General features: G+C 36.0%; 1 protein-coding gene across 1 annotated transcript in view; it reads right to left on the bottom strand.

Annotated features, from left to right (window-relative positions):
• Window positions 1-23,116, bottom strand: part of LRRC7 (leucine rich repeat containing 7) — a 564,537-nt gene that overhangs the window by 314,114 nt on the left and 227,307 nt on the right. The gene's annotated exons all lie outside the window — the stretch shown is intronic.

Raw genomic sequence — 23,116 nt, 5'->3', positions numbered from 1 at the left:
CCATACAGAAGTGTCACTACCTCTTTTTATAAAACCTAAAAAAACAAAAAACCAAAAAACCAAAAAGACAAAAACAAACAAAAGAAAACTTTGATGGATTGTTTTTACTAATTACTAATTTTCCCTTTAAAAAATAGAAAAACAGATGTCTATACTCATGGTAGATGTTAATTTAAATTTTTGCACAGTCTCTATCATTCTGTTAGGACCATTAGGTCCACCCACATGCAATGTGGTTAGTTATACATATAAAGATTTTGGAAATTCAAATGCCTCATGATTGATGTTGGTAAGATGTACTAACAACTCTTTAAGCTGATTACTATAACCATTTTATTCAAAATTCGGACAAATTATTTTCAAACAGCTTTTTTTTAAAATTCAAGTTTCATCATCACCACAAAATTCTCAATTTATCTCAAGAATTAATTAGAGGTCCTTGTTTTGTTGAAGATTAATGGACCATATAGTTGCAGGTTAATTTGAGTTTTCTATTCTGCTCTATCAATCTATGTCTGGTTTTATGCCAGTAACATACTGTCTTGATCACTACAGCCTTGTAATATAGCTTGAAGTCTGGAATTGTGATGCCTTCAGCTTTGCTTTTCTTTTTCAAGATTTTTTTGGCTATTTGGGGTCTTTTGTGGTTCCACAAAAATTTTAGGATTATTTTTCTCTACCTATGTGAAAAATGCTGGTGGTATTTTGATAGGAATTGCATTAAATGTGTAGACTACTTTGGATAATATTGACATTTTAATGATATTTGTTCTTCCAATCCGTGAGCACAGCATGTTTTTCCACTTCTTTGTGTCATCTTCAATTTCTTTCTTCAGCATTTTATAGTTTTCAGAGTATAGATCATTTACCTCTTTGGTTAGGTCTATTCTTAAGAGTCTTATGGTTTTTGGTGCAGTTGTTAATGGGATTGATTCCTTGATTTCTCCTTCTGTTGCTTCATTATTGGTGTATAGAAATGCAACAGATTTCTGTGTGCTGAATTTGTATCCTGTGACTTTATTCATGTATCAGTTCTGGCAATTTTGCGGGGGGGGGGGGGGGGTTGGATTTTCTATAACGGAGAGAAGACAGTTTTTAACAAATGATGTTGGTAAAACTGGACAGCAACATGCAAAAGAATGAAACTGGACTACTTCCTTACATCATACACAAAAATAAATTCAAAATGGATTAAAGACCTAAGTGTGAGATAGGAAACCATTAAAATCCTAGAGGAAAACACAGGCAATAACCTTTTTGACACTGGCCATAGCAACTACTTACTAGATATGTTTCCGGAGGCAAAGAAGATAAAAGAAAACATAAATATTGGGACTTCATCAAAATAAAAAGCTTTTCTGCACAGTGAATGAAACAATCAACAAAATTAAAAGGCAACCTTCTGAATAGAAGAAGATATTTCCAAATTACATATATGATAAAGGATTAGAATCTAAAATATGTAAAGAACTTAAAAAACTCAATACCAAAACCCCAAATAATCTAGTTAAAAAATGGGCAGAAGACATAGATAGATATTTTTCCAAAGAAGACATCCAGATGACTAACAGACACATGACAAGATGCTCATCATTCATCATCAGGGAAATACAAATAAAAACTAACAATGAGATATCACCTCACACCTGTTAGAATGGTTAAAATTAACAACATAGGACACAACAGGTGTTGGTGAGGATATGAAGAAAAGGGAACCCTTTAACACTGATGGTGAAAAAATGCAAACTGGTGCAGCCACTCTGGAAAACAGTATGGAGGTTCCCCAAAAAGTTAAAAATCAGGGGCACCTGGGTGGCTCAGTTGGTTAAGTGTCTGACTTTGGCTCAGGTCATGATCTCGTGGTTCCTAAGTTCAAACCCCATGTTGGGCTCTGTGCTGACAGTACAGAGCTTGGAGCTTGCTTCAGATACTATGTTTCACTCTCTGTCCCTCTCCCATTTACACTGTGTCTCTCTCTCAAAAATAAATAAATATTAAAATTTAAAAACAAAAAAGTTAAAAATGAAACTACCCCTATGACCCAGCAATTGCACTACTAGGCATTTACCAAAAGGATACAAAAAATACTAATTTGAAGGGATACATGCACACCAGTGTTTATAGCAACATTATCAACAATAATCAAATTATGGAAAAAGCCCAAATGTCCATCGACTGATGAATGGATAAAGAAGTGGTATATACATACAATATTATTCAACCATAAAAAAATTAAATCTTGCCATTTGCAACAATGTGGATGGAGCAAAGAGACTATTATACTAAGTGAAACAAGTCAGAGAGAGACAAATACCATATGATTTCACTCATACGTGGATATAAGCAACAAAACAAATGAACATGGGGGAAAAAAGAGAGAGGCAAACCAAGAAACAGACTCTTAACTGTAGAGAACAAACTGATGATTACAGGGGAGGTGTGCAGGGGGATGGTTTAAACAGGTGGTGGCTATTATGGAGGGTAGTTGTGATGAGCATAGGGTGTTGTATAAAAGTGATCATCGTTGGGGCGCCTGGGTGGCTCAGTCGGTTAAGCGTCCGACTTCAGCTCAGGTCATGATCTCACGGTCCGTGAGTTCGAGCCCCGCGTCGGGCTCTGTGCTGACAGCTCAGAGCCTGGAGCCTGTTTCCGATTTTGTGTCTCCCTCTCTCTGACCCTCCCCGTTCATGCTCTGTCTCTCTCTGTCTCAAAAATAAATAAACGTTAAAAAAAAAATTAAAAAAAAAAAGTGATCATCGTTAAGCTCTAAACCTGAAACTAATATTACACTGTATGTTAACTAACTGGAATTTAAATAAAAACTTGGAAAAAATAAAATTAAAAAAATAATTAATAGAGGACACTATATTCTTCTTCACTTTTAAATGATCTATGTCCAGAGCATAGTTCTAAAAACTCCTAAACACCTTATTACATGGAGAATTGAAGACTCCTCTGGTATAGAGGTTAAAAGCATGGCATTTTGAATCAGCTTGATGTGGGTTTAATTCCCAGCATCTAGTTATTAGCTGTGTGATCTTAGGCAAGTTACCTAACATCTTTGAACTCTATCAATTTCCTAACTTGTAAAAATGGGAAAATAACATTACCTAACTTGAAGGGTTGTTGAGATATTTAAATGAGTTAATATATTTCATCAATTTTAAGTACTGCATTTTTTTACATAGTAACATCTTTGATATTTGTAATGAATTGTACAATCATGAGCAAGTTACAATTTTTAAGGAGTGTACCTTTCTTAGTGGCACAATGATGGCATACCTTATTGTATTGATTAATAGCCTTGGATTTAATGAAATGAATAACTTATGAAAATGTAAAAGTATTAGGCACATAGTAAGAGCTTGATAACTGTTAGACATTCTGAGTATTTATATATGCAGATACAGAGGCATACCTATATAGTAATTGATTTCTTACTTTTCTATATGATGAGGTCTTTGAAGGCAAGAGTCTTGTTTAATTCATCTTGATATCAACTTGTTTCACCTTTGTATATGCCAAAGCAGCTAGCACAGTGTCTTGTACATAGTGTATGCTGAATAAATATCTTTGAAAGTACACTTAGATAAGCCAAGGGAAAAATGAGGAAAGTGGCAAATTCCAGCCGAGAGTGGTACTTCACTGAACTGGAAATTTCAGATAGGTAAACAATCTCAGTGGAATCTAAATTTCATGAACAAAGCAGTCAGCTTTGAACATGAGTCAAAATGTCTACAAGTTGGCAAAGAAATTAAGAAGGCATTTTAGTGATTCTTGCAAGATTCAAGCTTTGAGTGAAAATGAAATAATGATTATGAAATAGCTGTAATTCTTTCATACAGTATAAAAGAGAAAACATAATTAATAGTTAATAGAGTAAGCCTGTTAATGGTAATGGTTATCCTGGTTTTCATTTGTTAATGATATTTCACATTTCAAAAACAATAAAACTGTTTTGAGTCTTAAAATATTTTTGTAGTGAAGTGTTCTTGGGCGAAATGAAGCAGTTTAACTCTGACAGAAATTGGTTTGAGAAGAGTACACAATTTAAATTACTGACTCCGGAAAGCAATGGTTAGATTTTTAAAAACATTTTTTAATGTTTATTTATTTTTGAGAGAGAGACAGACAGACAGACATTGGAGAAGGGGCAGAGAGAGAGGGAGACACAGAATCCAAAGCAGGCTCCAGGCTCTGAGCTATTAGCACAGAGCCCAACGTGGGGTTCAAACTCATGGACCGTAATTACATAACCTGAGCCAAAGTGGGATGCTCAACTGACTGAGCCACCCAGGCGCCCCAATGGTTAGATAATTTTTTAAGAGAGCTGATACAAAAGATAAAGGTCTGAGTGTTGAAATAAAACATATTTGGAGCCAAAAATGTATATTTTAAAAGGCATAATATTCATTTATTCATGGAAAACCATTAACTGATACTTGTTACAAACTACATACTATGCTAAGTGAAAGGGTCACAAAGTGAGTAAGACACAGCAACTGCGATCAGATTGCTTACAATTTAATATTTAGACAATAAATTAGATACAATGTGAATAAAAAGTCTGCCAAGATAAATATCAGGTGTGATGAAAACACAAAAGGAGAATATCTGCACCAAATTATGTTGATGATAGTGGTGGGTTGACTCATGAGAGTACACCTGGACGAGGCAATGAAAAAATGGATCACCCAAGAGACAGCACAAGTTAGCCAGATGAAGGCAAAAGAGGGATAATAATGGGACTTTCTGTAGCATTTAAAGATATTCCCACTCAAAGACTGTGTAACTGAAACTAGTTTCAGATAATTAGTTTCAAAGCATGAGGAGACTTGGATCTTTGAGTGAATGCTCTGAATCTACAACATTTACATGCATTTAAAATACATTTAGTGAATACCTATCATATGCTATGGTCTATGTTTAGCACTGAAAATAAAGACATGAAGTGATACTGTCAATTTCTGTTTTTAACAGTATGGTGGACTAACTATTCAAAGAAAAACATTGTAGTGAAGCAGAGCTACACAGATACACACACACACACACACACACACACACACACACACACACACAACTAAATTCTGGCTCTAAAGTACAAGAATTCCTCAAATTCCAGAATAACAAAGAAAATTATAATGCATAGAGTTAAATAGGTCTACATTTAACTTTTGCTCCAGTGATATCTGTTGGTCTCTGGTGCCTGAAGGCTGAGGTGTTTTTTGTTTTGTTTTGTTTTGTTTTGTTTTGTTTTGTTTTTTGTTTTGTAAATAGAAGGATGGAAAACTGCTTGGGATCTGAACAGAGTGGGAGCTTGGCTTACAGACCACACCAGTTAGAGTTGGGATCTCCTAAGGGTGAATGAACTAGAAAAAACAGTCCTGCAAAGAGGGTTGGTGGGGAATGCACGCTTTTTTTCAGTTTGGCTCTGAGTGAAGTGAGAAGAAAGAAAGAAAAGAATAAGAAAGAAAGAAAGAAAGAAAGAAAGAAAGAAAGAAAGAAAGAAAGAAGAAATGAAGGGGAGAGAAAGAGAGAGAGGGAGGGGGAGGGGAGGGATGGAGGGAGACAGGAATGATGGAAGGAAGGAAGGGAAGGAAAGGAAGAGACAGGAGGGAAACAAAAACAATTGGAAAGGTAAAAAAAAAAGAAACAACTAAGGAAAGGAAGGGAAAGAAGGAAAACTGGTACAAAAAAAGGAATGGAAGGAGGGAGGAAAGGAAAGGAAAAAGGTAGGGAAAAAAGAAAAGGAAAGGAAGAAATAAAAAAGACACAGAAAGAAAAACAAAATTAGCCTTCTAGGGATTTCCAACCACAGCCTATCTTCCAGTGAGTTAGGGTGTGGAATTCACAGTATCTATAAAGCTCCTTAAAACCCAATCCAGAGTTACAGGTGGTCTAGATTACTACTGCCCCCAAATTACTGGTAAAAGTAAATACAAGTCTCCTCTGAAGGAATGTATTTTAAATTCAGGCCTCAATGAATTCCCACAGATAAAGTTTCAAGAAACATGGGATCATTAAAAAAAAAAAATCACTAAATATATAATTAAATAATCAACTGAATGAGATACTACAGAAAAATAATCTTGCCTCTAAATAATGCAAATACTAGAATTATAAAACACAAAATGCAATTTATACACAGAAATAAAAGTATGATTTGAAAGAAAGCATGATGATAAAACAAGACATTATCAAAAAGAGCTCACAGAACAGAAGAATAAACATGGCTGGAGAAAGTAATTGTGAACTAGATGGTAAGAAGAAATGAACTGAATGAAAGACAAGGAGATGGAAAATAGAAAAGACTGGTTAGATGGCATGAAGAATACAGCAAGAAGAGCTTTTTGAAATGTACATAAAATTTAGTAGAGAAAAAGAGGATGAGGTTCTTAAGGAATTCCAGAATTGTTGAGAGACCCTCATCTTCAGGTTGAGGAAGCTCAACAAATTCTAAATAAGATAAATCAAAAATAACTATATGTAAACTTATATGAATCTGCAGAGTATCAAAGGCAGTAGATCTTAAAAATTACCAAAGAGGAAAGATTACCTTCTAAAGATTGAGAAAGAGAAAGAAGATTTACCAGTTAAAGCAATGATTCATTAGATGTTATTACTAAAATACTAAGAGTAAGTAATATAGTATTTACAGCTACTTTTTAGGAAAAGGACAACATGACAACATTTTTAGACAAACTGAGTTTACTACCAAGACACTTTCACCAAAACAACTGTCAAAGAGTATCTTTTAGGAATAAGGCAAATGACTCTAGCAGAGAGGTCTGAGCTACAAGAAGTAATAGCATTAACATTTTTAAAAATTTAAAATACACAGTTGGTTAAATCTAAAGAAGCATCGGCTATATAAAAATAAAAATGGCAAAATTTTTAATTAAGGTTTAAAACATCAATATAAGGGGGCACCTGTGTGGATCAGTCAGTTGAGTGTCCAACTCTTGATCTTGGCTCAGGTCATGATCTCAAGGTTTGTGGGATAGAGCCCTGCATCAGGCACTAATAGTGCAGAGCCTGCTTGGGATTCTCTTTCACCTACTCTTCCACTCCCCAGCTTGTCCATATGCCTTTTTTTTTCTCTCTCTCTCAAAGTAAAGAGATAGGTAAATACATACATACATACGTACATACATACATACATAAATGTAACTGAAAACAGTTTGGTAGTGGCATAAAAACCAACATATAGATCAACAGAATAGAATTGAGAGCCCAGAAATAAACCTACTTATATACATTCAACTAATTTTTGACAAGGTAGCCAATAAATGAAAGGATAGTCTCTTCAGTAAATAGTGATGGGAAAACTGGATAACCACATGGGAAAAAGTGAAATCAGACACCTATCTTATATCACTTACAAAAATTAATTCAAAATGAGTTAAATACTAAATGTAAAATGTGAAACTGTAGGACTACTAAAAGAAAATATAGGTAAAAAGCTCTTTGACGTTGGTTTTAGCAAAGATTTTGGGGACGTGACATCAAAACCCAAACAACAAAAGCACAAATAAACAAGTGAGACTACATCAAACTAAAAAGTTTGTGCACACCAAAAGAAATGATCAGCAAAATACAAAGGTAACCTACGGAATAAGAGAAAATATTTTTAAACCATTTATCGAATAAGGGGTTAATATCCATAATGTATAAGGAACTCCTATAACTCAATACTAAAACAAAATAAAACAAAAAACAAAATGATCTTATCAAAAAATGGGCAAAGGACTTTTCCAAAGCAGACATACAAATGGTCAACAGGTACATGAAAATATGCTTGACATCGCTAATCATCAGGGAAATGTAAATCAAAACCACAATGACACATCACTTCCTACCTGTTAGAATGGCTATTACCAAAAAGACAAGAAACAAGTATTGGCAAGGCTGTGGAGAAAAGGGGACCTTTGTGCTCTCTTGGTAGAAATGTAAACTGCTGCAGCCACCATTAAAAACAGTATGGAGTTTACTCAGGAAATTAAAAATAGAACTACCACATGATTCAGCAATCCCACTTCTGGGTATATACACAAAGGAAATGAAAGCACTTACTTCAAAGAGATATCTCCACCTCCATATTCATTGCAGCATATTCACAATACCAAGACATAGAAATAACCTGTGTCCATCAACAGATGAATGAAGAAAGAAGGTATGGTGTGGGGTGCATGGGTGGCTCAGTTGTTTAAATGTCCAGCTCTAGATTTCAGCTCAAGTCATGATCTCATGGTTCATGAGTTCGAGCCCAACATTAGACTCTGCACTGACAGTGCAGACCCTGGGTGGGATTCTCTCTCTCCCTCTGCTTCTGCCTCTCTCCCTCTCTCTTTCAAAATAAATACATATATGTGTGTGTGTGTGTGTGTGTGTGTGTGTGTGTGTGTGTGTGTGTGTATCTCTGGGAATGCTATGCAACCATAAACAGAAGGAAATCCTGCCTTTTGTGAAAACATGGATGGATCTTGATGCCTTTATGCTAGGTGAAAGAAATCAGAGAGAGAAAGTCAAATACTGTATGATCTCAATTATATGCAGAATCTAAAAAATTTGAACTCATAGGAACAGAAAGTAGAATGGTGGTTGTCAGGGACTGTGGGATGGGAGAAATGGGAAGATATTGGTTAAAGGTTATAAATTCCAAGCTATAAGATAAATAAGATCTGGAGATCTAATGCACAGCATGGTGACTATAATTATCAATACTATATTATATAGTTGAAAGTTTTAAAGAAGGTAGATCTTAAATGTTATTACACACACACACATACACACAAATCATAATTATGTGAAGGGATGGAGATGTGGTAACTTACTGATAACTTAACATCTTATTGTGGTAATTATTTTGTAATATATACATGTATTTAATCATCACACTCTATACCTTAAATTTATATATGTTTCATGTCACTAATAGCTCAATAAAGCTGGAAAAATCTACATAGAACTAAAATTCTGAAGAAGAAAAGTATATGTATCAGGGAAAAGATAATCTGATTAAAAAAGTCTCAGTTATTTGCTTTATGAGGAGGTTAAAGATACTGATTAACTTTAAATTAATTTCTACAGTAACTAAAAAATTTCTAGGGTAACAACTAAAGCAATATTAATAAGGTGCATAATTTCCTACAGGGTAGAAGCAAGATAAATGGAATAAGATAAAAATAAAACATATATATTTAGTAAATATAATGGAAAAAAGTAAATGCTTAACAGAAGCAATATAGATAAAAATGAAGACTAGTATGGAATATATTAATGAAAATATACCCAGAGTAGCCTTCAATAAATATGGATTAGTTTCTCCAATTAAAAACAAAAACTATCATGTATATTAATATTAAAAATACTCAAGTGAGGGACACCTGGGTGGCTCAGTCATTAAGCATCCAACTCTTGATTTTGGCTCAGGTCATGATCTTATGGTTCATGGGATCGAGCCCTGCATCCAGCTCTGTGCTAGCAGCACAGAGCCTGCATGGGATTCTGTCTCTCTGCCCCTCCCCAGCTCTGTTCACACTCTCTCTCAAAATACATAAATAAACATTTAAAAGAAATCAAGCCATATCTTATTACTAGTGATCCACTGAAAACTTGATGGAAAAATAATAAAACTGGCATAATTAATCAAAAGAAAGTTTATGCAACAATAATGATTTGAAGCAAAATGTATTACTAGAGAGAGAGTGGCCATCTGCTAATAAATACCAGCTCATGAGGAATATATAACTCTAAACTTGTATGCACCTACTATCATTACCTTGAAAATATTTGAAGAAAAGTTTAACTGGCCTACATGGAGGTAACATGATAACAGGGTATTTTAACAAATATCTCTCAAAAATTTATTGAAAACAGACAAAAAGAACAGCCTGAGAAGGATAGGTATTTAACTCTGTTTAAATGTCTGGCAGAATTCCCCAGGGAAGCCATCTGGTCCAGGACTCTTATTTCCTGAGAGATTTTTGATAAATGATTCAATTTCTTCACTAGCTTTAGGTCTGTTTAAATTTTCTAATTCTTCCCATTTGAGTTTTGGTAGTGTGTAGGTGTCTAGAAATTTGTTCATTTCTTCCAGGTTGTCCAGTTTGTTGGCATATAATTTTTCATAGTATTCTCTGATAATTGTTTATATTTCTGAGGGATTGGTTGTGATAAAGCCATTTTCATTCATGATTATATCTATTTAAGTCCTCCCTCTTTTCTTTTTGAGAAGTCTGGCTATGAGTTTACCAATTTTGTTTATTTTTTCAAAAAACCAACTCTATTTCATTGATCTGTTCTACTGTTTTTTATTTTGGATTCTATATTATTTATTTCTGCTCTGATGTTTCTTATTTCTCTTTTTCTGCTGGGTTTGGGGTTTCTTTGTTGTTCTGCTTCTAGTTCCTTTAGGTATGCTGTTAGATTTTGTATTTGGAATTTTTCTTGTTTCTTGAGACAGGCCTGGATTGCAATGTATTTTCCTCTTAGTACTGCCTTTGCTGCATCCTAAAGGGGTTGGACTGTTGTGTTTTCATTTTCATTTGTTTCAATGCAATCCCAATCAAAATTTCACCGGCATTCTTCTCAAAGCTAGAACAAACAATCCTAAAATTTGTATGGAACCACGAAAGACCCCAAATAGCCAAAGTAATATTGAAGAACAAAACCAAGGTGGGAGGTATCACAATCCCAGATGTTAACCTCTACTACAAAGCTGTAATCATCAATACAGTATGGTACTGGCACAAAAACAGACACATAGACCAATGGAATAGAATAGAGAACCCAGAATTGGACCCACAAATGTCTGGCCAACTAATCTTTGACAAAGCAGGAAAAATCATCCAATGGAAAAAAAAATCTCTTTATCAAATGGTGCTGGGAGAACTGGACAGCAACATGCCAAAGAATGAAACTAGACCACTTTCTTACACCATACCCAAACATAAATTCAAAATGAATGAAAGGCCTAAATGTGAGACAGGGAAACCATCAAAACCCTAGAGGAGAAAGCAGACAACAACCTCTTTGACCTCAGCCACAGCAATTTCTTGCTTGACACATCTCCAAAGGCAAGGGAATTAAAAGCAAAATTGAACTATTGGGACCTCATCAAGATAAAAAGCTTCTGTGCTGCAAAGGAAACAATCAACAAAACTAAAAGGCAACTGATTGAATGGGAAAAGATATTTCTAAATGACATATTGGATAAAGGTTAGTCAGTTTTGGTTAGTATCCAAAATCTATAAAGAACTTACTAAACTCAACACCTGAAAAACAAATAATCCAGTGAAGAAATGGGCAAAAAACATGAATAGACATGTCTCTAAAGAAGACATCCAGGTGGCCAATAGACACATGAAAAGATGCTCAATGTCACTCTTCTTCAGGGAAATACAAATCAAAGCCACACTGAGATACCACCTCACACTGGTCAGAGTGGCTAAAATGAACAAATCAGGAAACTACAGATGCTGGCAAGGATGTGGAGCAACGGGAACCCTCTTGCACTGTTGTTGGGAATGCAAACTGGTACAGCCACTCTGGAAAACAGTGTGGATGTTCCTCAAAAAATTAAAAATAGAACTACCCTATGACCTAGCAATAGCACTACTAGGAATTTACCCAAGGGATACAGGAGTGCTAATACATAGAGGCACATGTACCTCCATGTTTATAGCAGTGCTTTAAACAATAGCCAAATTATGGAAAGAGCCTAAATGTCCATTAATTGATGAATGGATAAAGAAGATGTGGTTTATATATACAATGGAATACTACTTGGCAACAAGAAAGAATGAAATCATGCCATTTGCAGCAAGATGGATAGAACTGGAAGGTATTATGCTGAGTGAAATAAGTCAGTCAGAGAAGGACAGATACTATATGTTTTCACTCATGTGTGGATCTTGAGAAATTTAACAGAAGACCATAGGAGAAGGGAAGGGGAAAAATTAGTTACAAACAGAGAGGGATGGAGGCAAATCAAAAGACAGGGAAAATGGGTGATGGGCATTGAGGAGGGCCATTGTTGGGATGAGCACTGGGTGTTGTATGCAAGCCAATTTGACAATAAATTATATTAAAAATAAAAATAAATAAAAAATAAATAAACAAACAAAAATAAAAGAAAAGATATAGAATTGATGGCCACTAGATTGAACTAGTGGACACATAGAGAACACTGAACTCAACCATTACATAGTAATTTTTTTTTTAAGTGCATATGAAGGGCACCTGGGTGGCTCAGTCAGTTGAGCATCTGACTTCAGCTCAGGTCATGATCTCATGATTCGTGGGTTCAAGCTGGGCTTTGGGCTCTATGCTGACAGCTCACAGCCTGGACTCTGCTTTGGATTCTGTGTCTCCTTCTTTCTCTGTCCCTGCCCTGCTTACACTCTTTCTGTCTCTCTAAATAAATAAATAAATAAATAAATAAATAAATAAACAAACAAACAAACATTAAATAAATGTTTTTAAGGGTGCATATGAAAAACTTGTAATCAACCATGTACCAGATGTAAAGAAATTCTCAACAAACTTCAAAGAACTTGTAATAAAAAGACCAAATTCTTGGACCATAATTCAAGTTACAAATTATTAACCAAAAGATAACTTTAAAAGTTTTGTAAAAATTTAAATTTAAGAACTCTTGAGTCAGAGGAGAAATCATATTGGACATTACAAAATACAAGTAAGTGATAATAAAACGTGTGTTAAGAATGGCAGGAGATAGCTCGAGAAATTGGGAGTGATTCGTCGCCTTCAAAGCTTACATTAGGAAAAATAGAAGGCTGAAATGAATGAGTTAAGTATGCAGCTTAAAAAGAGAGAAAAATGGTAACATAATGTAGAAAAAAACAAAAATAGAGTCCCTTAAGCAAAGGAACCATGTCTTTTCTGGGCCATTATATGTATCTTATGATTCCTTTTCTCTTTGTAAGTTTTTTATTGTGAAATGTGCATATACAAGAGTTTATATAATCTGTATGTTCTTTTAAAAATTATGATGATAGGGATACTTGGGTGGCTCAGTCGGTTAAGCGTCTGACTTCAGCTCATGTCATGATCTCACTGTTCGTGAGTTCGAGCCCCACATCAGGCTCTGTGCTGACATCTCAGAGACTGGAGCCTGCTTTGGATTCTGTGCCTCCCTTTCTCTCTGCCCCTCCCCTACTCATGCTCTGTCTCTTCCTCTCTCTTGAAAATAAATAAGTATAAAAAATTAAAAATAAAAATTATGATGATACAACAAAAACCCATATTCCTCAATCCAGTTTAAAAAGCTACTTTCTGCCCCTCCCAGTCATGTCCTTTGTTTCCTACCTGACCCATCTTGAGGCAACCAGTTTCTGGAATTTTATTTTACTCATTTGCTCACTTTTATTTGTACTTTTACCACAAGTCTACTAATCCTAAAATACATATTGTTAAGATTAGTCCACTTATATAAACTGGAATAATACTGCATGGTTTTTTCTGCAACTTGCTTTCACTCAATATTATCAAAATTATTCCATGTTGATGTATATAATCTATTGATTCACTGTTACTACTTTGCACTTCATATAACACAGTTTTCTTATATATTCTATTATTGACAGACTATTGTCTTTTTTTCCTTTTTTTTTTCCTAATATAAAGCAATACTGCTAAGAATATTCTTATACATGTCTGCTAGTGCACATATACAGAAATTTCTCTAAGGAGGTAGACATATGCTCAAATTTACTAAGTTATAGAAATTTTTTTCCAATGTAGCTGTAACAATTTAAATTCTCACAAAGAAGGATAACAATTCTTTTTTTAAAAATATTTATTTATTTTGAGAGAAAGGGAGAGAGAGAGATCACAAGAGACTGCACAGGCGGGTTAGGGGAAGAGAGAGAGGGAGACAGAGAATCTGCTTGAGAGCAGCACAGAGCCCTACATGGGGCTCAATCTCATGAACCAATGGATCATGACCTGATCTGAAACCAAGAGTCAGATGCTTAACTGACTTAGTCACCCTGGTGCTCCAAGGATAAGAATTCTTGTTTCTTCATACTATTTCTGAAATTTGGTATTTTCAGACTATATAATTTTTTCCCAATCTGTGGGATAAACAATGGTAATACATTTTACCTAATAACTAATAAAATTGAACATATTTTTCTTGTTTTATTCATTTGAAAGAGTTCCATCACATATTCTGGATACTAATTCTTGCCAGTTCTCTCAATACATGGCTCCTCTTTCCATTCTTTTTATGGTATCTTTTGATAAAAAGTCATTTACAGTAGTCAAATTTATCCCTCAGTTTTAATATGTACAGATGGTCTCCTATTTTCTTTTCTTCTAAAAGCTTTAATACTTTGACTTGACTCATTTGGAATTTATTTTTGAGAAGGATGTGAAGTAAGGATCCATTCTTTTCCCTTTATAGATGATCAGTTATTCTAGCACCATTTTTACAACAGTCCATTATTTCTCCACCAATTTACAAGACAAGTTCTGTTGTATATCTGATTTCCACGTAAGTATGAGTTAGTCTCTGGACTTTCTATTTCTAGTACATTGGTCTATTTGTCTATCTCTTATTACAGCTGGATATTCAGAAATCTATGACTGTGACTTTGTCTTGTGCTAGAGAATAGCAGGGGAAAAATACCAGAGAATGCCTCAAGAAGGTAGAAACATTTCATCCAACTTTAAGAGAGGGATAGTTCTGTGAGCGGAAGGTGGGCTGGGGAGGTGGAGATAGACTGGGAAAAGCAGAGCAGTCTAGAAAGCTGTACTAGGAGGAAAGGCTCAGAGACATATTAGGAATGGTGGAAAGAAAAAAAAAGTGGTGACCATCTAAATTTTGTGGAAGGCAACAGGAAATGAAGGTTTTAGCCAGAATGTGAAAGGGTCTACGAGCCTAGGCTTTATCCTACAGGAAGCGCTTGGATGGTTATCTTTAATCATTTGTGTCAACTTTACAGTTGCTATCTCCAGAAACACACACACGCACACACACACACGCACGCACACACATGCACAAACATGCATATTTGCCACCCATTTCAAGAACTTGCAAACCACCAGAAGCCCATGCTTGGATCTGTGGAGCAGGCTAAGAACCCTTGTAGTAGGTCATAACATGTTACTTCTGGAAAAGCAGATGTAATCAGGTCCTTCCCCTGCTTATGTTTTCATTGTCTTTCTGCTCTCTTCTCAGCAGAGCCCAGATTCCTCAATGTGGCTTTCGATGCCTTTCACCTCTCCTGTTTCTCATCTTGTCATTCCCCTGTCCCGTCTCTTCCTTACACCTTCCCTTCTACTGGCCTGCGTTACCATATCTCCTGCCACACTCAGCAGCTCCAGTTTCTGTACCCACTTTATTCTGCCTTGTCTTTGCAAAGCCAGGTCTTCAGCTGAAACTTTTCTCCATTCCACCCTATCCCACCTCCCTTCTACCCCATCTCCAAGATGAGGCCCTCCAGTCTTTCAGGTCACAGCTTAATATCAGTTTACTTGGCTCTACTCATGTACACTCACAAAATTCGATATTTATCCCTATTGAAGTCTGGTTGTCACTATTTGGAGATTGTTAGACTGTAAGTTTCTGTAGTTCCTGCAGCATCTGCAGGGTATCATGCCATGCTCGACACACTGTACTTTCTCAGTAAACCATTGTTCTTTCATGAATATTCTAATACAGGGGAATGGTAAATAACAAGATAGTCCTGGAGCCATTTCCTGAGTGCCTATTATATAGGTGCAAGCCACTAAGTTAGATTTTAAAATACATCGTCTCTATTTCTTACAACAATGTTGCAAGGAAGGTATTATTATCCCTACTTTGCAGATGAGAGAACTGGGGAGGTTAACTTTTACAGTATCAGACACCTGAGAAGTGTCAGAGCCAGCATTCAAATTCGGTTCTGTCTGCTATAAAACCATTTCTACTGCAGCACGCTGCTCCCTCTGCACCATCAGATCTGTGTTTTGGAAAGATAACAGTGACAACTGACAGAAGTTGGCAGCTGCCTAAGAGGGGAGAGTGAATAAGACAGTGGGAACCTTGAACCCTTCATTATGGTCCCAGGAAGATTAGGGAAGAAAACTCAGATTCAGGGACTATATTTAACAGCAAGGACCTAAATTAGAGTAAATGTGAGTATATGTTATAGCACTTTGCTAACCCTGAGGTGCTATACAAATGCAAGCTGTTATAACTTGGATTAACATTTTATTACCACCTTTAGACTCAGACTTGGAAAATTAAGGGCACAATAAAAATGTCATGAATGTGAATGACTATATCTCAAAACAGTTCCTTAGAAAAACTAAGATGTAAGATGTTTATTTTTCCACCACAAACAAAAAATATTAGTTGCTTGTGAATTAAAAAATAAACACTTTTCCAGAAAAGTATCATAGAAGATTATAAATATTCAATGAGAGGTTTATTAATGCCATGTGTTGGCACAAGGGGATTCCAACAGGGAAAATGACTGTCTGATGAGTTGGCATTGCTGAATGGCTGGTTTCTTAGATGTTCTTCTTTTGAACCCCTTTAAAAGTGTTCAAGCAGTATGGTGTTTCCAAGTTCTTTTGAAAGCTGTTTAAAAAATAATAATTTTATGCACATTATAATAACAATTTGAAGATTCTTTAGTTTAATACAAATGTTAATTATTTTTAGTTAGAAAAAGCCAACTCAAAAATAATAGAGTAAAAAAATGAAATTGTAAGCTTCTAATTATGATGTTCATTTGCTTCTTTTTTTTCCTTCCTCTCTCCCTTCCCTTTTCTTTTCCTTCCCTCCTTCCATTTCTTCCTTACTTCTGCCCTTTTTCTCATTTCCCTTCCTTCCTGACTGCTTGCATTCAGGGAGCACCCTTGAACATCTACTCAGTAACAGACACAGTGACAGGACCCAAAGATAAATAACAAAATATCCCCTTCCTCAAGTATACAGTCAGCTAGTGGTTATAAATACAGAAAAAAACCATAATGCAATGAAATAAATACTATAATAAAAAGAGGCCTTTGCAAAGTGCATTTTATTTCCAAAGAAACACTTCTAGACCTTGCTTTTAACCTAGAGAACTGGGATGTGTGGATTCACGTGCCTTTCAAACTGTTCTATACTGTTCCCATCCATTAATATTCACTCCTTAAGTGTTCATAATTGGGGGAAGTGACTGACTCAGGTTTTCTTCTTTTTTGTTTTTTGTTTTTTGAGAATCAACTGGCACCTGTGACCAGAAGCAGACAGGTGGGTGGCCAGAAAATAGCTAGGCTAAAAACAACAAGAGTCTTAGTTAAGGCACTGTCAGGAAGGGTGAGGAGGCAGACACACTGGGAGGAGAAATCCTTCAGACTTGATTTGAGGCAGTCAAGGAAGGGAGGGTTTGGGGGTACAAGAAACATGAAGATCCCTGGCAGCAGTGGAGCGATAGGTTGATGTAGGAGGTGTGGGCTTGGCAGTGCTGATGCATGAAATAAGACTGCAGCTCTAGGAAAAGGGGCACTTAAAAACCCTTCTAGGGCATTTTAGTAATACTGAATGTGCTGCAGAGAAGAGCTCTTTTCTCCCTCACATAAAGATGACAACTACAAGAAATACCTAAACATTTTATCCCAGAAAACAATAAACATCACTGCTGTTGTTTTTAAAATATAGATCTTTTTCAGCAACAATTTGTACAAGGGTGTTGTTGAATCATTTCTTCCTTTAGAACAGCAAGGTTATTCTAGCATTTGTCATCATCTTAGAAGGAAGGAGATATATCTATTTTATTGGAGTAACAGCTGTCAGTTTGAATATACAAGGCATAGCAACCTTGCCATAACCATTCTACTTGATAAAAACATGCGTTTGGAAGTTTTTAAATGAAAATGTTTTTAAACTCACATATCCATAATTACTTCACTTGATGGTAGCAAGCTAATAATACCAAAAAAGAAATAGAAAAAAAAGTAAAAGCTGAATATAAAAGCAGCACTTTTTTATTTTTAAAAAATTTGTATGTATGTATGTGTGTGTGTATGTATTTTGAGACAGAGCAAGAGCATGCATGAACAGTGGAGGGACATAGAGAGAGGGAGAGAGAGAATCCCAAGCAGGCTCCACACTGTCAGCACAGAGCCTGACGCAGTGCTCAGTCTCATGAACCATGGGATCATGACCTGAACTGAAATCAACAATCAGAGGCTTAACCGACTGAACCACCCAGGTGCTCCCAAAAGCAGCACTTTAAATGTTCTTAATTTTGAACTTGCTGTTAAGCATTTGGGGCAAATTCCTGGTATCTCTATAATATTTAAGACAAGTGATGCAATGGCATGCATATGCACATGTGTTTTGGTGTTGCTTGTGTGCCCACAGGTATACCTTGGGGGTTTCTTTTGTTGCCTTTTTAGTAACTAGTAGTTGGTAAAAAAAAAAAAAAAACCTGGCTAATTGACATTTATAAAAGTCTTGGCTTTGTCTATAGAGAGAGTAATCAATATGGTGTGTGAGCAATTGGGTTGAATGGCATTAATTTAGACATTCCTATATAGATAGCAAGGTTTTTTTCTATCTATGCTTTGATCAGTTACAGGTAACTAAAAACCCAACATGTGCTGGATAGCCCTGCCAATCAGTAAATCAAACAAAAGATGGCTTATAGTATAGCTGGAGTCTCTTTTCCACTTGTAGTCATGGTAGAAAAGTTATAAACTTTGGAATCAAACACACCTAGATTTGAATTCTGATTCTACCCTAACTAGCCACCTGCTGTTGAGCAAGTTCATACATTTTCTCTAAGGCTCAGCTTAGCATTCCAAAGGCCCAGTTGGATTGTGTTCTAGTATTACCTCTAACAATGCACTTCTGCCCAGCATAATTCCCTGACCCCCACCCCCACCCCCCAACCCCGCATCCCAGCAAAGCATGATTGGTTGTCTCTCTACTGTGGTTTCATATAATCTTGTGTATGCAGTTCTATAATCCACTTTTACAAAATCATATTCCAATTAATTATGCAACAAATATTTAGTGAGACCCTAACTGTGAACCAAACATTGTGTTTCCTGTTGAAACAAAGACTAAATAGACATAGTCCCATATCCTAATGCCTTTCTTCCTCAACCCTATTTCCTTAGAGTCCAGTAGGTATTCAACAAATGTGTATTGAATGAACAATTACCTTAGGTTTGGTAAGTGCCACTGCAAAACTGTACACGTGGTAATATGGAGACACAGGGGAGAGTTAAATAATTGCCAGTGAGTGAGGAATGACAGTTGTGGGAGGAGGTGACAAGTGAGGTGACTCTTAAGGGGACCTGTGAGGCAGAAGAAAGAGCTTAGAGGCAAGAAAGGGTTTTGTGTTTGAGGGACACTTCACATGAGAGCAAAGGTGAGAGGCTGGCAAGGTCAGCTGTAGCCAGACAATGCCTCACAGTAGCATGATAAGCTCAGTTGCGTGGTTTTGTTCTGTAAGTTAAAGAGGAGACAGGGAACAGTCTTAGTCTATGCTGTGGCCTGGTCATATTTACATTTGGATATATCACTGTTGGCTGTGTGAAGAATAAATTGGGGCAAAAAAGAGCAGGCTTCAGGCCTATCAATAAGGAGAGTGTTCCATTAGTCCACTAAGAGATGCTGAGGACCTCACAAAGGCTCTGTTTACAGGGTGGAGAGGTGAGATTAGATTTAAGAAATATTTGGTAGCAAAATTGACACGACTGCTGTTGACTTGAGGTGGAAGGTAAATAAGGAGGGAAAGAATGACAGGGTCCTGCTATTGCTACTGAAAGGAGAGTCACCAACTGAGACAGAATATAGAATGGAAGGGTTTTAAAGGGAGGAAAGTAGACTTGTTGAGTGTGAATATTCAAGAAAATCCAGAAAGCACATATAAATCTGAAGACTGAGAGATAGGGCTGAGCAGGCAAAATAGATTTGTGTCTTCAGTACAGTAGCTAAGAGCACGAGAATGGATGAATGTGATAACCTAGAGAAAGTGGGAAGATGAAGAGCCTCAAGTTGTTATTGTAAAAGGCATAAATAAAACTGCATTGCCCAGTCTAATGAATTACCTAGTTTTCGCCTTGCATGGCATCCCCGTTCCTGACAATTCCATCAGTCCCTCCTTAAAACTCCCCGCTCCCTAGTTCCCTTGGCTCTGTTCTTAACAGAGTTCGGACTTCCCTGTTAGCATCCCCCATGCCCTGCTCCTCTGGCCTGTGCCCTGCTCCATTTCTCCAGAGAGTTAGAACTTCTGAGCAGGCTGCTGACAGTCCCTCCCTGGCAATGACAGAAAGAGCCATCGTTAATGTTAATGAGTAGATTCATGTGGTGAATGTATATTACAAGCTTTTATGTAGTCAGTTCTTAATCGTTTAGAACAAAGAAGAGAACCTTTATTCCTATTAAAGGCCACTGACACAGACAAGGGACAATTGAGGGCCCTGAGAGTTAAATTTAACAAAATTAACCTTTATTGCCACCTCAAAAAAGAGAACAAATGTTTAATTCATTTGCTTAAAATTTAAAGACAACAGAGTTAACTCTTTAGGCAATAAATAACCCCCCCCCCCCCACACACACACTCACGCACATGCATATTCACTGAAGCCAAAATGAAAAATTAACAGTGAGCCTACTTGATACTAGGAAATCAAGCAAAACATTTCTAAAGAGATACATAGAATATTGGCATTTCCTCTAATCCATGCTTAAGATTTAACTAATTTATTGCTGTTGTGGGTTCCTTACAGACACAGCAAACTACTTCTTGGTATAGAAAGGATAAATATCTCCAGGATTTTGTTAAAAACTAATTTTCACATAATTTCTGGAAGAATAGGTATCTACAAAAGATTTTCTTTTTTCATATCACTGTTAATTTAAAAAAGGAAATAACTTCCTTTCTGTAAAGTGGCTTATCATTTCTCATTTTACAGAAAAAAGTCAGTTTTCTGGTGTCCTTTATTGTCTAGCAGCTGCTAACAAATGAGGTTTTGCCAGGTCCCATACTCACACCTCACACGCATTGTTTTTAATCTATAACAACAAAGAATTACCACAAGGTCAATAAATGACAAACACAAGATGCTGGTAAAACAATCCTGGAAGGTAGAGGTTATCTCTTAAATAGGGGAGAAACTGAGATGCAGGGCTTTCAGGAAGTCTGCAATACAAATTCAAATCTGCCTGGTTCTAAAGCCCTACTGTTTTCCACTACACCAGACATTTCACTTCTAACTTCTCTTTGTCTCAGCAACTACAGGCTCTAGTGGAATTATGAAGCTGACCTTCCAAGTTAAATAATACCAGCTAGCAGGCAATAAGTGTGAGTTTACATTATTCATATCCTTTGCTTCTCTTGTTTCCTATCATTTCTCAGCACCTGGGGAACAGTTCATTATCTCTGAAGTCTAGTTGAGGGTCTCTTAAACTTTTCTGCCACGGTACAGTACCTCTAACAACAGAATACGGCGAACATGACTTGTTAACTTTGCAATGTAGATGAATTTTGTATTTGATTTTATAACGTATTCCTATTTTTCTCTTAGAAATCTTCTTAATTAATTGCCATTCTGGAAAAACATAGCACATGTATACTATAGTAGATCCTAACTCACGGTCTCATATGTCTGTACTAAGTTTTGGAAGCAAATGTTCACATGGTGATTTTTACATATGACTAGAGGTAAATCTATGGAAGATCAGCCTCAAAATCAGGTTGAAGGAATTTCATGCCCCAATCACAAGTTGGGAGTGGCCTGACTTTCCAGGAGTCCCTGGTCAAAAACTGGATCTTGAAGTGGTTCTAAATCAGAAAGGGCATTCTACTAATGCAGCAATTTGGACCCACTTCTGGAATGAAATCAGCCTTTAGGGAACTGATGGAGCATTATTTCTCTACAGTAAAATAAACATTTGATAGAGGAGTTGTTCCCTAATTTCTCTAGAAATTTAGAGGATAAATGTATAAAAAAAACCAAGCAAATAAGAAATGAAGCAACTTCATTTATACTCTAGGGAAATAATCCTCTATCAGTTCCCTAAAGGCTGATATCATTCTAGAAGTGAGTCCAAATTGCTTTTTTAGTAAAATGCCCCCTCTGCATTAGAACCACTTCACATAATAATGACTGAGCCAGGAAACGAATAACATTCAAAACAAGTAATAATCAGTTAATAACTATTATAAGAATTAATTAAAACAATACATAGCAGATACTGACCCACCTTTGTACATTTACATTTTTACTTCTTATACCATTTAATTTTCTCAAATAATACTTTATAATTTACTTGAGCACTGGACATTTGCATTCACCACTGCATCTCACAGATCATTTTCAAAAGAAAGGACCACAATATGGTCAGATCCAGCAAGAGGTTAACCCCTGGTTTTCTCTTCCAGCTCAAGTTTCTTTCTTTTAATTTTTTTTAAAATTAATGTTTACCTTGATAAAAACATTACATCACTTCTTTGTCCTCTCATTTGCAACCTACAGTTCCTCTTATAGAAGTAGTTGTTTTCAACTTTTTAAGCTTTTATTTCTTATAATTTCTTCCAAATTTCTAGAGATTACACATGTATTTCTTCTTCTTCTTTATTATTACTATATTTTTTATTTTTATTTTTGAGAGAGAGAGAGAGCATGAGCAGGAGAGGGGCAGAAAGAGAGGGAGACACAGAATCCAAGGCAGGCTGCAAGCTCTGAGCTGTCAGCATAGAGCCTGACATGGGGCTCAAACCCACAAACCATGAGATCATGACCAGAGTGAAGTTGGATGCTTAACCAACTGAGCCACCCAGACACCCCTAAATGTCCTCTTTTATCAATTGTAGACATTGTCTATATATAGCTGACCCTTGAACAACAAGGGTTTAAATTGCACAGGACCACTTATCTGTGAGTGTCTATCAATACATTTAAGTCTTATAAGTATATTTTCTCTTCTTTATAATTTTAATATCGTTTCATTTTCTCTATTGTAAGAATTCAGTATATAACACATATAGCACAAAATATGTTAACCAATTGTTATGTTATTGGTAAGGCTTCAGGTCAACAGTAGACTATCAGTAGTTAAGTTTTGGGGGAGTCAAAAGTTATATGTGGATTTTCCATT

The sequence above is a fragment of the Panthera leo genome, chromosome C1 (assembly GCF_018350215.1).
Source record: "Panthera leo isolate Ple1 chromosome C1, P.leo_Ple1_pat1.1, whole genome shotgun sequence".
Classification (NCBI taxonomy): Eukaryota; Metazoa; Chordata; class Mammalia; order Carnivora; family Felidae; genus Panthera; species Panthera leo.
Note: the sequence above shows the minus strand (reverse complement) of the source record. Positions and strands in the feature narration are given on the sequence as shown.